This window comes from Elephas maximus, chromosome 11, assembly GCF_024166365.1.
Source record: "Elephas maximus indicus isolate mEleMax1 chromosome 11, mEleMax1 primary haplotype, whole genome shotgun sequence".
In the NCBI taxonomy this organism is placed as follows: domain Eukaryota; kingdom Metazoa; phylum Chordata; class Mammalia; order Proboscidea; family Elephantidae; genus Elephas; species Elephas maximus.
In genome coordinates, this window is record NC_064829.1 from 52,972,278 (window position 1) to 52,988,081 (window position 15,804).

Sequence of the window (15,804 nt, forward strand, 5' to 3'; positions counted from 1 at the left end):
AATATTGGTCTATAATTTTCTTTGTGGTGTCTTTGCCTGGTTTTGGTATCATGGTTATGCTGGCTTCATAGAATGAATTTGGAAGTGTCACTTCCTTTTCTACATCCTGAAATAGTTTGAAATGTCCTAATTTCACCATCATATTTGAACAAAAGTTTTGCAGGATATATTATTCCTGGTCAGCAATGTTTTTCTTTCAAGGTTTTATGTATGTCATCCCATTGCCTTCTTAACTGCATGGTTTCTATTGAATAATCAGAGCTTAGTCTTATTGTTTCTCCTCTGTATGTGACGTTTTGTTTTTCTTGAGCTGCTCTCAGGGTTCTTTCTTTGTCTTTGGTTTTAGCGAGTTTGATTACAATACGACTTAGTGATTTTCTTTTAGGGTCTATCCTATATGGGGTTCATTGAGCTTCTTGGATGGTCAGCTTTTCATCTTTCATGACAGGAAAGTTTTCTGTCAGCAATTCTTCAATGATCCTCTCTGTGTTTTCTGTTTTCTCCGCCTGTTTTGGAACTCCTATCACTCACAAATTTTTGCTTTTGATTATATCCCACATAATTCTCAGGTTTCTTCATTTTTGATTGTTCTTTTTTCTGATTTTTCCTCGAACAGTTGTATCCAAACAGTTGTCTTCAATTTCACTGGTCCTGTTCTCCATTGTTTTAGATCTGCTTTTCAGCCCTTCTATGGTACTGTTCATTTCTGAAATCGTGTTACTTATCTTTCAGATTTTTAGTTGTTTTTATATGGTTTCTAGTTGTTTCTAGAATTTATTTTGGCATTTTGTTACTGTATTATTTTCCTGAATTTTTTCATTTTTTTTGGTTTGTATTTTCCATGAATTTGTCTGCCTTTCCCATGAATTTGTCTGTTTTTTTCCTCATTTTTGCCTGCTTTTTGCTACAGCTCTTGGAAAGCTCTGAATATTAAAGATTTGAATTCCCTATTGGGTAGTTCTAGTGCATTTTCTTCTACTGGAAAGTCATCTGGTGTTTTATTTTGGATGCCTGCTGGAACCAACCTGTACTGTTTCTTTTAATATGTTTTGATATTGTCTGCTGTCTTCGGGACATTTGGTAGTTATTTTTTTAATTTATTGATTTTAGATTTGTTTGTTTTGTCCTGCTTTTTTGTTTTATTTGATTGTGTCTGAGCAGGTGGGCTGTGCATTCTTTGTTCTTTGCTCATCTGTAGTAGGCATAATACTTTTCACTTCCTTGTCCGAAGGACAGGCCAGGTTGCTCAGCTATGGTGCAGTAGGGCAGGCCCAGCAGGTGCTGTCTCCTGCTGGGAGCTCCAGGAAGCTGCTTTCCCGTACTCCCTGTCCGCCATTTTGGTGTGGGCAGGGCAAATCCAAGCAGCATGGGCTTTGAACTTCCTGGCTGACCGAGGTACCACAGACACCTAGGAAGCAACAGATGTAGAGTGGGGGGAGAAGGATGAGGGGTGGGAAAGTGTATATTGCTGGTTACTGGGTGTTCAGTCTTCTGCTGGGAGCTCCGTGAGGCTGCATTCCCATTCTCCCCATCCTCTGATCTCCGACAGGAGTCCAAGATGGTGAATCCATACTGTGTTATCTGATAGGGGACCTCCACACCTATCTCTCCTCGCTCTCCATTCTCTGTCAGTTTCTTGTTCTATTCAATGCTTGGCTGAGTTCTTTATCTCTTCATTTGATGTTTAAGGTTCCAGGATTGAGGTTTGTCTCTGTTTTACATAGTTTTTTGGGTCTTTGCTATGAAGGGGCATCATGGTTCTTCCACCTATAATGCAATGTTGGCTCCAGTCCCAGAAAATTTTCTTAAGAGGTTCAGGGTGACATAATAGAAGACGCCTTCCCAATTTTGTCAAAGTGAGATTAAACAGGATGTAGGAAGGAATTTTCTAGATTAAACTTTAAAGTCAGATAATAAGGAAAATAGGGAGAGTCAGCAAAAAAAAAAGAGGAAGACCCTCAGTGAGATGGATTGACACTGTAGCTGTAACAATGGGCTGAAGCATAACAATGATTGTAAGGATGGCATAGGACTGGGGAGTGTTTTATTCTATTGTACATAGGGTCACTGTGAGTTGGAACTGACTTGATAGCACCTAACAACAGCAAAAACAAGCATGTATAGCAGAGAGGAGAAGGAATTCTCAGTGGATTTTTGATAATGTTGAGACAGCAGACTCTTCTGAAGTGATGGAGAAAGGGAAGAGTCGAGAATGATTTCAAGGATTTTGGCCCTCTTAAAACTTCCACTCATATTGATGCTTGTCACATTCAATTGGCCAAAACAAGCCGTAGGATAGACCTAATTTCAGAGTGTTGAAGAACTACAATCTCTCAAAAAGGAACAGCTAATGATAATAATATAGCCTACCATAACTCCCAAGTGGAAATGTCGAGTAGGCAGTTTGATATATGAGTCTGGCATGCAGAGTAGAGGTTCAGGATGGAGATATAAGTTTGAGAGTCATCCATTTTAGTTCATATTTAAAACATAAGACTGGATTAGATCACTAAAGAAATGAGTGATGAGTGTAAATAGAAAAGGGAAGAGGTCCAAAGACTAATCCTTAAGCCCTGGGGCACTGCAATATTTAGAGGTTGAGGAGATGAGGAGGAAGCAGCAAAGATGCAGAGATGGAAAGTGCAGTGTATACTGGAAGCCAGATGAAGGGAATGTTTCCCAGATGTCAATTAAGATGAGACTGACGGTTAATCATTGGCTATAACAACATGGTTATCATGGATGGTTTTGCTAAGAATGACAAAGTGGGGGATGAGAGGTGAAATACTCAAAGCAATTCTCAATGGAAAATGGGAGGATTATAGGAAGGAAATAGAGACAGGAAAATTTTTTTTTGAAACTGTGTTGCAAATGAAAGAAAAATGTGGCAGTAGCTGGAAGGAGAAATAAGCTCAAAATTTATTTTTTTAAAGATGAAAAAATATGTATGCTGAAAATATGATTAGGTAAAGATGGAAGGAAAAATTGATGATGCAGGAGAGAGGGAGGAGAGATGTGGAATTAAAGTCTTATTAGAGGCATGAAAACACATCCATAGACATAAGAAAGAAGGCACAGTCTATGGACACAGACCAGGGACTGTGTACATGTTGTGGTCATTGCCCATGGCCCCCAAAGACTCCCTGCATATGATGCTGATACCAGTGTGAATTTCCATTTTCTCTGAGATGTGTTTTGGACATTCCTTTCCAGACTCTCCTTATATCTAATACCAGACTTTTGGCCCCATATACTCTACATGTAAAAAAGAAACCCCTGACCCAGCCTCAAGACTTTGAATATTAGGATCGTCTCAGGAGACCTCCCTGCCGAAACAAGTGATTCATAAAGAGATGTATCAGGTGCCATCTTCCAGTGTAATATATCTCTCAACTGATGCACAGAACAATCAGAGTGCTCCTGCATTGTAACTCAATGTACAGCTTACCTGAGGAAGTATACCTACCCTCTCCATCCACCTATTTATTCAGATGAAAAAGGAAGATAAAGATAGGATCCGCTAAATAGCTTGCTGCAAATATTAAAACAGATGATACACATAAAGAACTTATTTTCATGGCCTATTTAAAGTGTGCAAAAAAAAACTTCGCTATTATTACTCTAATAACAATAGTTAAGGAATGATGAGTAATCATGTGGGAGATCTCTGATTATAAATATGTCATTATCTGGTAACATACCTCAAGATTCAGAGTTTGGCCCTGGACTGTTAATTAATTTTAAATTATTGCTCAAAATGTTAGAATGATCCTAGAATAAAATTAGAGATGGAACAAAACTGGAAATTTTACTTAAAATATTAAACGACACCATCAAGGTTCAACTTATTCTTAATAGACTGAATGGCTTAAAACAAATAAATTTAAATTTAAGAGGATTAGATGATATTTTTAAAGTATAATCACAGGATGGAGACATAGCAAAATGTGAAATAGTAGAAAAACAATTTGCTGGAAGGTATACAGGTGAGGATGACACAGGGCTGGGCAGTGTTTTGTCCTGTTGTATATAGGGTTGCTGTGAGTTGGAATTGACTCCATGGCATTTAACAACATGTAGATGTCAATTCTGTCTTTATTAGCTACAAGCTGAGCAGTTTAATTTATTCACTTTCTTTTTTTCTAAAGCAGGTATAACCAGAAAAGCAAATTGATGTTGTTAGGTGCCACCGAGTCTATTCCAATCCCATGTACAGCAGAACGAAACACCGCATGGTCCTGCGTCATCCTCACAATCATTTCTGTTTTAGCCCATTGCTGCAGCTATTAAGTCAATCCATCTCACTAAGGGTCTTCCTTTTTCACTGATCCTCTACTACACGTGATGTCCTTTTCCAGGGACTGGTCCCTCCTGATAACTTGTCCAAAGTATGTGATACAAAGTCTCACCATCCTCCCTTCTAAGAAGCATTCTGGCTTTACTTCTTCCAAGACACATTTGTTCATTCTTCTGGCAATTTGTGGTGTATTCAATATTATTTGAACACCATAATGCAAAAGCATCAATTCTTCTTTGGTCTTCCTTATTGATTGTCCAGCTTTTGCATGCATAGGAGGCAATTGAAAATACCATAGTTTGGGTCAGGCTCACCTTAGCCCTCAAGGTGACATCTTTACTTTTTAAAACTTTAAAGAGGTCTTTTGCAGCAGATTTGCCCAATGCAATACATTGTTTGATTTTTTGTCTGTTGCTTCAATGGGTGTTGATTTTGGATCCAAGCCAGGACTTCGAACCGGTTCATTTTGGTTCAACTCCCTGCTGAGAATTTTTCTTTCCAACACAGATATGCTGAATCAGAATCTACAGCTTTACAAAATTCCCAGGTGATTCTTACGTGCACATAAGATTCTTATCTATACATAAGAATAACCCGAGGATCCCTAAGAATCGCCTGGGGGATCTTGTTAAAATGTAGATTCTAATTCAGGACATCTAGGCGGAAATGCAAATTCTCAGCAAAGGGCTGAACTAAAGTGAATCAGTTAAAAGTCCTAATCCAAGTGAAATGATATCCTTGACAATTTCAACATTTTCTTCATTTATTATGATGTTGCTTATTGGTCCAGTTGAAAGGATTTTGGTTTCTTTGAGATGTAATCCATACTGAAGGCTGTGGTCTTTGATCTTCATCAGTAAGTGCTTCAAACCCTCTTCACTTTCAGCAAGCAAGGCTGTATCATCTGCATATTGCAGGTTGTTAATTAGCCTTCCTCCATTTCTGATACCTTCCTCAATTTCTGGAGGTTGTTTATGCAAGAGGTGACCTTAATTCTTCTTACAGAAAATAATTATTATTAATATAATTATAACATAATATAATATGTTAACTATATAATGAATAGCAACTATTATTATTAATGACATTGTTATAGCTGTACCTATCATGATATGTTCAGCTTCAAGTAGCAGAAAATCCCACTAATTTGGTTGAGACGCATAAGGTGTTCACCGAACAAGAATTCCAGGAGCAGGCCTCCCAGGGAAGGTTCTGTGTCTCAGTGATGTCATCGAAGTTGCTGTTCCTTCTATTCTTATGTCTACCAATCTTAGTATGTGGTTTTAATAGTCTAGACTACAAGATACATGCATACCTCGAGGTATCACATCCCCATTGCAACCAGGAAGAATGAGAAGGGCAAAGGGAGAAGGAACATGCCAGTCCAGCCAGTCCATTTTAAAGTGCTTGCCCAAGAGCCCAGTGGCTTTCCCTTACAGTGCATTGGCCAGGCTACTCCTAGCTAAAAGGTGGTCTGGGAATGGGGGGAGCTGAATGAAGACTGTTGAATCAGCCATACAACAAATGCTACAGTATTAGGCCGTTTTAAGTACTTTATATACATTAAATTATTTAGCCTTTGCAACAACCCCATTTGACAGATGAGAAAACTGATTCAGAGCAAGGTTAATTGCCAAAGGCCACCTTCAGAACAACTGCTAGTAGATGAAGTGCCTTTGTCTGAATTAAAAGAAAAAAAAAAAACCTTCACTTAATTACTAACAAGTCCTCCTTTATCTTTGCCATCCCAGACCTGCAGTAAGATTCGTGTCTCAGTGATTAGAGTCCACGCTGAAATTCAGCCCCTATTTGCACCCTCGGCTTGGGAGGCTTTGTGCAGGCCACAACCTGAGCAACCTTACATGGGGGCCTGAATCACATAGCTAGTGATAAACGGAGCCAAAATTTATATGAAGCATCAAATACCAGAGCCTATCCGCTTAGCTAACATATTTCAGCTGCCATTTTAAAGTTTATAAAGCAAGGAATGGATGAAGGTACACTTTCTGGGATTGTTATTTGGATAAAGGAACAGGAAAAATTGTTTTAAAGCTTCTGCTGTACCCTAGTGTAGTTAAAATATACAGGGATTACATTATTAATAGAAGAATTTAATAAATAATGAAAATAATACATTTCTAATACAGGGTCATCTGGGGCAGAGTCTGGAAGTCTGATGTTGAAAAGCAGTTGGGTCTGAAACCTTTGTCCATAATAATGTGAAGCACCTGTGTCATTGTGAGCAAATTGTGTTGAAATCAGGCTTGTCTTTTCTTTAATATGACAATAGGCTCTATTGTCTCAGGAGTAAACATAACTGTCTTTGGAAGCAATGATGGAAACCTTCTGGGGGAGTATAAGCCAAGCCTTATAAGGTACAACATGAATACACGCCAGAGCTGGGTCCAAGTGCTGTCATTTGTTATCTGGAGGGCAATCACGAAAACAGGGCTGAGTTTCATATCTAAGCCAACATGGAACAGAAGAAAAGAGAACAGAACAGAGCTTTGGGTGGAAGTGGGTAGAGCCAATACTCAGGACCAGATATGACAAGAAGACCATAAACTGCCTGAGGACACACAACAAATTTTGAGGAAGGTGTTATGCCCCCTGCAGAACCTGAAATAGGGAGATCAGTCCATTACATAAGTTCATAAATCAAAAACCAAACCAAACCAAACCTGTTGCTGTTGAGTCGATTCCGACTCATAGCGACCCTATAGGACAGAGTAGAGCTGCCGCCATAGGGTTTCCAAGGAGCTGGTAGATTCAAACTGCTGACCTTTTGATTGGCAGCCAAGTTCTTAACCACTGCACCACTGGGGACACATAGCTGACATCTGGATGACCTAGGTATAACAATAATGCATATGCCTAGAATTACCTTGAGCATCAACTGATACCATGATAAAAGTGCTTTATAGACAGAAAATTGCTATATAGGTGTTAATTACTACTACTATTGCTTTTTTTCATTGTTCTCTTTTTGGCTATTTGGGATTGTGATTATCCTGCAAGCATTTAGCTCAGAGCCTGGCATATCGTAAGTTCTGTGTAATTATGGACTGGCTGACTAGATAGTTCCAGAAAAGAGAAACTGATTTATTTACTCTCTCTAGACCCTCCTACCTTCCAGACCCTAGAGGAGAGACAAAATTGACAGGATAGGCAATTCCCAGGAGATAAAACTTGCTGAAGGGACATATAGTAGATAGCACAAAAGGAGGTCTGAGGAGCTGCTGGAAGGAGCTTACTCGGTCTGTTTACAAGAAGAGCATGCATCCTGATTGTAATAAGTGAGCTTGGAGGGCTAGACAGGCTCTTTAATCTCAGAAATGACACTGTGAACTCCAGTTCACCTGCTCGATTTATTTACGTTGCTTTTGCCCGCTAACAAATCCAACTATCCATAAGATTAATCAACATTTATCAGCCAGCGGTGGGAGCATCATTTCATAATTTAAGTAAAATAGAGAGGGAGTGAAATGGAATAGAGAGGGAATAAAACTCCCATTACTCTGTGGCTATTTTATTCTCTATGTATTTTATTCACGTAATGAATGATGTACTTCTGGCTTTAACAGTATAGCAACCCTGGGTCCTGTTTGCTTAATATGTCCCTGCCAGGGGCTATGCAATTCCATAGCATATGCACAGCAGGATAAAGCAGGAGAATGGTCAAGTCCATGTTTGAGAGTTTAAGGTTGCCCAAATAAACCAACAGTGGATCAAACAGCAAGTTGTCCACAGCCCGGTGTTGTTAGTTCAAATAGATTATCTTCAATCAACAAAATAATTCCACCAGGTGGTACATCATTGGCCCTTGCTGCAAATGAGTCTTTCACCCATATGTTAATTTATTCATCCATTCTTTTATCCAACAATTATTGAGCACCAAGTATGTGTCAGACAATGATCTAGGTTCTGGAGATGTAGAAATAAAAATAGAACAAAATTCCAGCCCTCTTGCAATTTACCATATAAGGGGGATTGCAGACAACAAATAAATGCATAATAAAATGTCGTGTTATACTAAGTGCTATGATGAATGAATAATACAGGCTGCAGGGACAGAAACAAAGGCTATTTTGGATAGGGTAGCCAAGAAGGCTGCACCGAGGTAATATAGAAGCACAAACCTGAGTGAAGTGATGAACCAGGAATTTGAATATCTGAATGAAGGGCATTCCAGGCCAGAGGAAAATGAAGGACCGTTTGAGGGACACCTGGGAAGCCAATGTTGCTGGAGAAAAGTGAACAAGGGAAAGAATAATAAGAAAATGTGAGGGAGGTAGCACTGGGCCATATCTTGTAGAGCCTATTGAGCAAAAGCAGGAATTTGGAAAGTGATAAGAATTAGGTGCATATTTTAAACATCACTTTTATGATTTTGTCCCCAATTATACTTCTTGAGGACAGAAAATTTGAATTGAAATTCTTTATTTTTCAAATGAAGCACTTATAGTGCCCAGGCTATCCATACTGGTCAATATGGAGCCAGTGAAAAATAATATTTTTAGTTGACTGCTTTACTTAAGTTTTTAATTGAAGTATAACCTACAGAAAAATGCACGATTCATATGTGAATCACTCAATGAATTATTACAAAGTGAACACACCAGGCAAATCAAGAAATTGAATATTTTCGACAGCTCAGGACTCCCTACTTGGCCTCTCTCAATCACAAGCTCTCCCATCTCTTCAGTTAGCCACTCTCGTGACTTTTAACAGTATATACCAGTTTTGCCTGTTTTTTAAATTTCATACAGATGTGAGATTTGTCCTTGTATGGAGCAATATCTGCTCATTTTCATTCCTGCAGGAGTTAATTATATGAATATACCAGATTTATTTGTCCGTTATACTCTTGATAGATATTAGGAATGTTTCCAGCTTTTGGCTATTAAGCATTGTGTTTCTGGGAATAATCTTGTACTTGTCTACTGGTACGTGTATGCACACTTTTCTTTTGGGTGTATATAAGTGACAGGGTATTACTGGATTACAGCATATTTATATAGAAAAAGTGAAGAGTTTTTCAAAGTCACTATACCAGCTTACACCCCCATTATCCATTTTGATAGGTGTGCAGTGAATAATTTGCATTTCTCTGATAACTAATGATTTGAAGTACTGTGTCATATGTTTATTGGCCATTTAGATACCCTCTTTGGTGGAGTACCTGATTCTCTTGCCTAGCTTTCTTCTGAATTGTCTTATGATAAGAAAGAGTTTTTGTTAATAAGTTCTTTGTTTATTGTGTATATATGTGGTACAAAATACCTTCTGTCTTTTGATTTCCTTTTTTACTCTCTCACAGTTGTCTTTCAATGACTGGGAATTCTTAATTTTAATCGAGTTTAATTTTACTATTTTTAAATTTATAATTAAGGTTTATTGTGACATGTTTGAGAGCTCTTTACCTATCTCAGGTCCATGACAATATTCTCATGATTAACTTCTAAGAGATTTTTGTTTTACTTTTTTCATTAGACATAACATATTCTTAGATTTATTTTTTTGTTGTTGGCATGTAATAGGTTTGCCCATGGAAGCAGCAGTCAAGAAATCAAACAACGTATTGCATTGGGCAAATCTGCTGCAAAAGACCTCTTTAAAGTGTTAAAAAGCAAAGATGTCACTTTGAGGACTAAAGTGTCCCTGACCCAAGTCGTGATATTTTTGAACACCTCATATGCATGCAAAAGCTGGGCAATGAATAAGGAAGATGGGAGAAGAATTGATGCCTTTGAATTGCGGTGTTGGTGCCAGAAGAGCGAACAAATCTGTCTTGGAAGAAGTGAAGCCAGAATTCTCCTTAGAAGCAAGGACAGCTAGACCTCATCTCACCCACTTACTTCAGATGCGTTGCCAGTCCTTGGAGAAGGACATCATGCTTGGTAAAGTGGAGGGTCAGTGATAAAGAGGAAGACCCTCAAGGAGATACATTGACACAGTGGCTCACAACAAAGATTGTGAGGATTTGTGCAGGACCAGGCAGCATTTTGTTCTGTGGTACATAGCGTTACTCTGAGTCAAAACTGACTCAACGGCACCTAACAACAACCAGTAGGTTTGAAGGTTTGTTGGTGTGCAGTAGGTTTTCTGTTTTTTTTTTTTTCTTTCTTTCATATTATTTTTTTTGTTATGGATTTCTAATTGATGGGTTATTTTTTTATATACTACAAGTCTATTTATGAGTGGGCTATTTTTTAAAAAAAAAAAAAATTTTTATTTTGTCCACTATATTTTTTATCTATCCTCAACCTAACCAGAGAATCTTAATTATTATAGCTTTACAATAAAGTTTGACATCTAGTAGAACAAATTCTTCTCTTTTTTTCTTTTATAAGATTGTCGTAACTCTTTTTGCCCCTCCATTTGCCCATTTACATTTTAGAATCAGCAAGTCAAGTTTTTTTAAAAAAAAAAAAAGCTAAAATATCAACTGCAATTGCACTGAACCTACAGGAAACTTGGGAAAAATAGGCATCTTTATGATACTAAGTCTTCTAAGGAACATTTTGAAACACTGGTTGCACAGTGGTTAAGAACTTGGCTGCTAAACAATAGGTCAGCATTTCGAATCCACCAGTTACTCCTTGGAAACCATATGGAATAGTTCTACTCTGTCCTATAGGGTCACTATGAGTCAGAATCAGCTCGATAGCAGAGGGATTTTTCATGAACGTGTCATTTATTTACATCCTTTAATTTTCTCGCAAAAATGTTTTACAGATTCTTTTATAAAATTCTTAAGCTCCTTTTATTAGATTTTCTTCCTAATTGATTTTTTGGGTGATACTGTAAAGAGTATTAATTTTAACATTTTTTCTACATACTTATGCCATTATATAGAAATATGATTGGTTTCCACATTACTCTTATATAAAAAAAAATTATTAAACTCAATTGTAATAATTTATCTATAGATCCTTTGATATTTTCCATGTACACAGTAATGGCACCTGTGAATAATGACAATTTCTTTCTTCCTGTCCAAACCTTATTCTTTCTAAAATTTTTTTTTCCTGCCTTTCTAGAAAGGCTAAGTACAACATTGAATAAGTACAACATTGAATAGAAGCGGTAATAATGGACTTCTTTGCCTCATCTTCAGTATCAGGAAAGTTTTTTTTTTTTTTAATATTCCATCATTAAATATGATACTTTCTGTAGGGATTTTATAGATTCTTTACTTTTTATCAGATTAAGGATGTTCCTTTCCAGTTTGCTAATAGTTTTTGTTGTTTTTTTTTTTTTTATAATCTGAATGTTGTTGTTGTTAGTTGCCATCAAGTCTGTTGCGACTCATAGTGACCCTATATACAGCAGAAGGAAACACTGCCCGGTCCTGGGCCATCCACGCAATCGTTATGCTTGAGTCCATTATTGCAGCCACTGTGTCAACCCACCTTGCTGAGGGTCCTCCTCTTTTTCACTGACCCCCCACTTTACAAAGCAGGATGACCTTCTGCGGGGACTGATCCCTCCTGATAACATGTCCACGGTATGTGAGACATAGTCTTGCCATCTTTGCTTCAAGGGAGCATTCTGGTTGTATTTCTTCCAAGACAGATTTGTTCATCATCCAGCTTTATTCATCATCCTTATCCTTTGTCCAGCTTTTGCATGCATATGAGGCAATTGAAACCACCGTGGCTTGGGTCAGGCACAGCTTAGTCTTCAAGGTGACTTCCTTGCTTTTCAACACTTTAAAGAGGTCTTTTTAATCTATGTTCATGAGAAAGATTGATCTTTAAATTTTCTTTTTGTGATAGCCTTGCAGGTTATCCTGGTCTTATTAAAAAAAAAAAAGAAGAAGAAGTTTTGTCTCTCTCTCTTTATCTGAAACATTTTATGTAACATTGGAATTGTTTCTATTTTAAATAATAGGAATAATTTATCTGATGATGCCATCTGTACCTAGAAATTTCTTTTTGGATAAATTTTCTTTGAAGAAGAATTTCTTCAAAATATATAAGTCTATTTAGGTTTTAGTTTTCCTCTTGTGTCATATTTGTTCTTTATTTTTCTTGATATGTACCTGTTTCATATAAATTTTCAGATTAATTGGCATAAAGTTGTTATAATATCCTCTTATTATTTTCTTAAAATATGTAGTTTCTCTAATAATTTACCATTTCTATTCATGTTGATTACTTGTGTGTTCTCTCTTTTATGGATATTTATCAATCTCTCCAGAAATTTATCAATTTAACCTTTTAAATGAAACAATTTTTGAGTTTCTTAATTTTCCCCAATGCATTTTCTTTCTTATTAATTTCTTTGCTAATGTTCATTTTTTCTTTTCTTCATTTAGGTTTAATTACTACTGATATGGATGCTGAGTTCATTGATTTCCAGCCATTCTTCTCTCCTAATATATGCACTTCTTAGGGCTACAAATTGCCCACCAATCACAGCTTCACTGGCAATCCACAGGATCTGATATGTCGTATTTTCTTTATTGTTAATTTCAAAAATATTTTCCAGTTTCTATTATAAGTTGTTATTTGACACATAAGTTATTTAAAAATGTATTACTTGGCTTCCAAACTGCTGAAGATTTTATAGTTAAAGTTTGGTTTTGGTTTTTTTATTTTTGTGTGTGTGCCTTAATTTCTAGCTTAATTCCTTTGTAGTCAAAAGAGATAGTCTTTGTTTTTTCAACACACTGATATTCATTGAGATTTGGGTTTATGGCTAACTTATAAGGTAATATCTTGAAATTATTTTACATGTGTTCTGATATCATTGACTACAGCATTCTATATATTTGAAACAGATCAGAAGATGATTACCCTATGGTAAACAAATTGGAGCCAGCACTTGCCTCAGTTTTACAGACAATGTAAAGTTACGGATAAGAGAAAAAGCCTGCAGGAGTTTACATCACAGATCTCTATCTACATAACTCTAGGACACCTAAAGAGTGAATTAAGGGGAAAAAAAAATACTTGCTCACAATGGGTGGGGGGGTGGGTATTGCCTATCTCATCCTTGGTTTTGTATGAAGCTGGGGGAATAAAAATAAAGAAAGAAAAACTATATTCACATGACTTTGGAAATGGACTTAACAATCAGAATTCACTAAATATATGCATCATTCCACTATATGTGATGCTCAATGGAAGCAGGAACAAACTAATAAGATCTGCAAAGACTGCAGGTATTAAACTATCAGATTAATAATATAAAGTAATTATTTTTTAATGTTAATGAAATAAAAGTGAGAACACAAACTGTCATGAATGAACCAGAGATTGTCAAAATAGATAAAATTGGGAAAAGACCAAATAGAATTTCTAGAAATTAAAAGCATAACAATTGAAATCTAAAATTCAGTGGATTGTTAAAACAGCAGGTTAGACGCAAATAGAGAATTAACGAATTGGAAGGGAGGACTGGAGAAATTAGTCAATTAGACAAAAAGATAAAAAATAAAAATTATATTAAGAAAGAACAAAAAGATATTAATTAAGTGAATGAGAAGGTCCAACATGCATTCAATTGAGTTTTCATAAAAAGAAAGTAAAGGAGAGACAATAATTGGGGAGCTGAGAATTTTTCTTAATTGTTTAAAGGCATTTAACATGAAACTCAGAAGACTTCTGGCAGGATAAATAGGAAAATATATATCTATATACAGACAGATATATATTTATATTAAACCCAGTATATTAAAATATGTGTGTACATCTAAATCTGTCATAGTGAACTGTAGAATATCAAATTTACTGTATAGTTATAGTAATTAAGACAGTGTGGTATTGGCACAGAGACAGACAATTGGACAAGACTGAACAAAGAGCTCAGAAATACCTCCATACATACAGAGAAACTTTCTAAATGGCAGAACTCTTACGAAGCAATAAGAAAAAGGCAAGTAGTCTTTATACCTATTAAAAAATGGGTAAAGGATATAAATAATTAATATATAAATAATTACTTCAGAAAGAAGAAAGATTAATGGCTAATAAATGTAAAAAATGTTTCAACCTGATTATCATATAAATAACCCACTTACCATCCTTGGTGAAGATGCGGGTCAGTGTGAACTCTCAGACATGGCTGGTGGGAATTTAAATTAATACAAGTTAGGAAAACAACTGGGCATTACCCACTAAAGTTAAATATACTCATATACTATGACTAGGGTTGCTATGTATTCTGATGTATGCTATTTACTCACATTTTCTTAATCATTAAGAATTTCTCCTTTCAATTTTTAATACATCCCAATTTTAATAATACATTACATGGCCATTCTACCTATGACCTAACAATTCTACTCCTGGGTGTATTTACCTAAAAAAAGGCTTGTTCATGTGCACCAGGATGTTATCTATGAGAATGCTTCTGGTAGCACTATTTGTAATAAGAAAACCCAAAATCTAACTAAATGTCCATAAACAGTAGGATGGGTAAATAGAAAGGGATATGTTTTTCTCATACTGTAATACTATGTAGAAGTAAAAAATAAATGAACTACAGTATAACCCACAATGCGGATGGTTACAAAAACAATGTTGAATGAAAGAAGCAAGCAATTGAAGAATATGTTCAGTATGGTTTTGTAAATATTAAGTTTAAATGCAGGTAAGCCTATATAATATATTGCTTAGCCACATATATACATATTAAAAAAATATATATATATAGTGAAATTACTAAAAGTACAAGACATACACACAAAATTGAAAATAGTGTTTACTTCTGGCACATAAAAAGGAAATTTTAGAGGAGAGATATGCTGATGGTTTCAAATGCACTGGTTTCTCTCTTAAGGTGAGTGTGGCTACTAAATAGTAATCATAATGATAATAAGCAATCTTTAAAAAATATGGTGTAATGCACATTTAAAAATCATTTTTTAAACTGAATTTGATAAGAAGTACGTTATTGCTTCTTGCCCTTTTTTTAATATATATATTTGATGTGAATGGTTTTGCTTTTTTGGATTGATTTTAAAAGTTCTCTCTGCACCCTGGATAATAATCTTTCATCTATAAAACATATAGGAAATAATTTTCCCTTGCTTATTCCTAGTAAAAAGATAAGTTTATAAATTTTGTTTTCTTTAAAATAGTCCAGTATCCTCCATCACCATGTCCAATTTAGGAGTTTGAGTTTTTACAGCTTCCTCATTCAGAAAAATGCTGGTTTTGCTTCTAGTATTTAATCCTTATTACCTGCAACTGACTCGACGGCACGTAACATCAACAACACCTGCAACTGAATGGCACTCCTAGACTATATCTTCACCCAGTAGATTGACAGATCACCTGGAAGAGTCTTTTGGTATCGGCCATGGAACTCTCCCTTCTTAGAGAAAAGAAACTAAAGCCCAGAGGGAGATGTTACTGCTCCCACACGCTACAGCCCGTGAGCCACTGAGCTAAATATGGATGCAATAACTTCTGACTCCAACTGAAGCCATGGACTAGTCACAAAGCGGGTTTTCAGGGAGCCTGCTTGTGTGCTTTCAGAAGCTAGAAATAAAT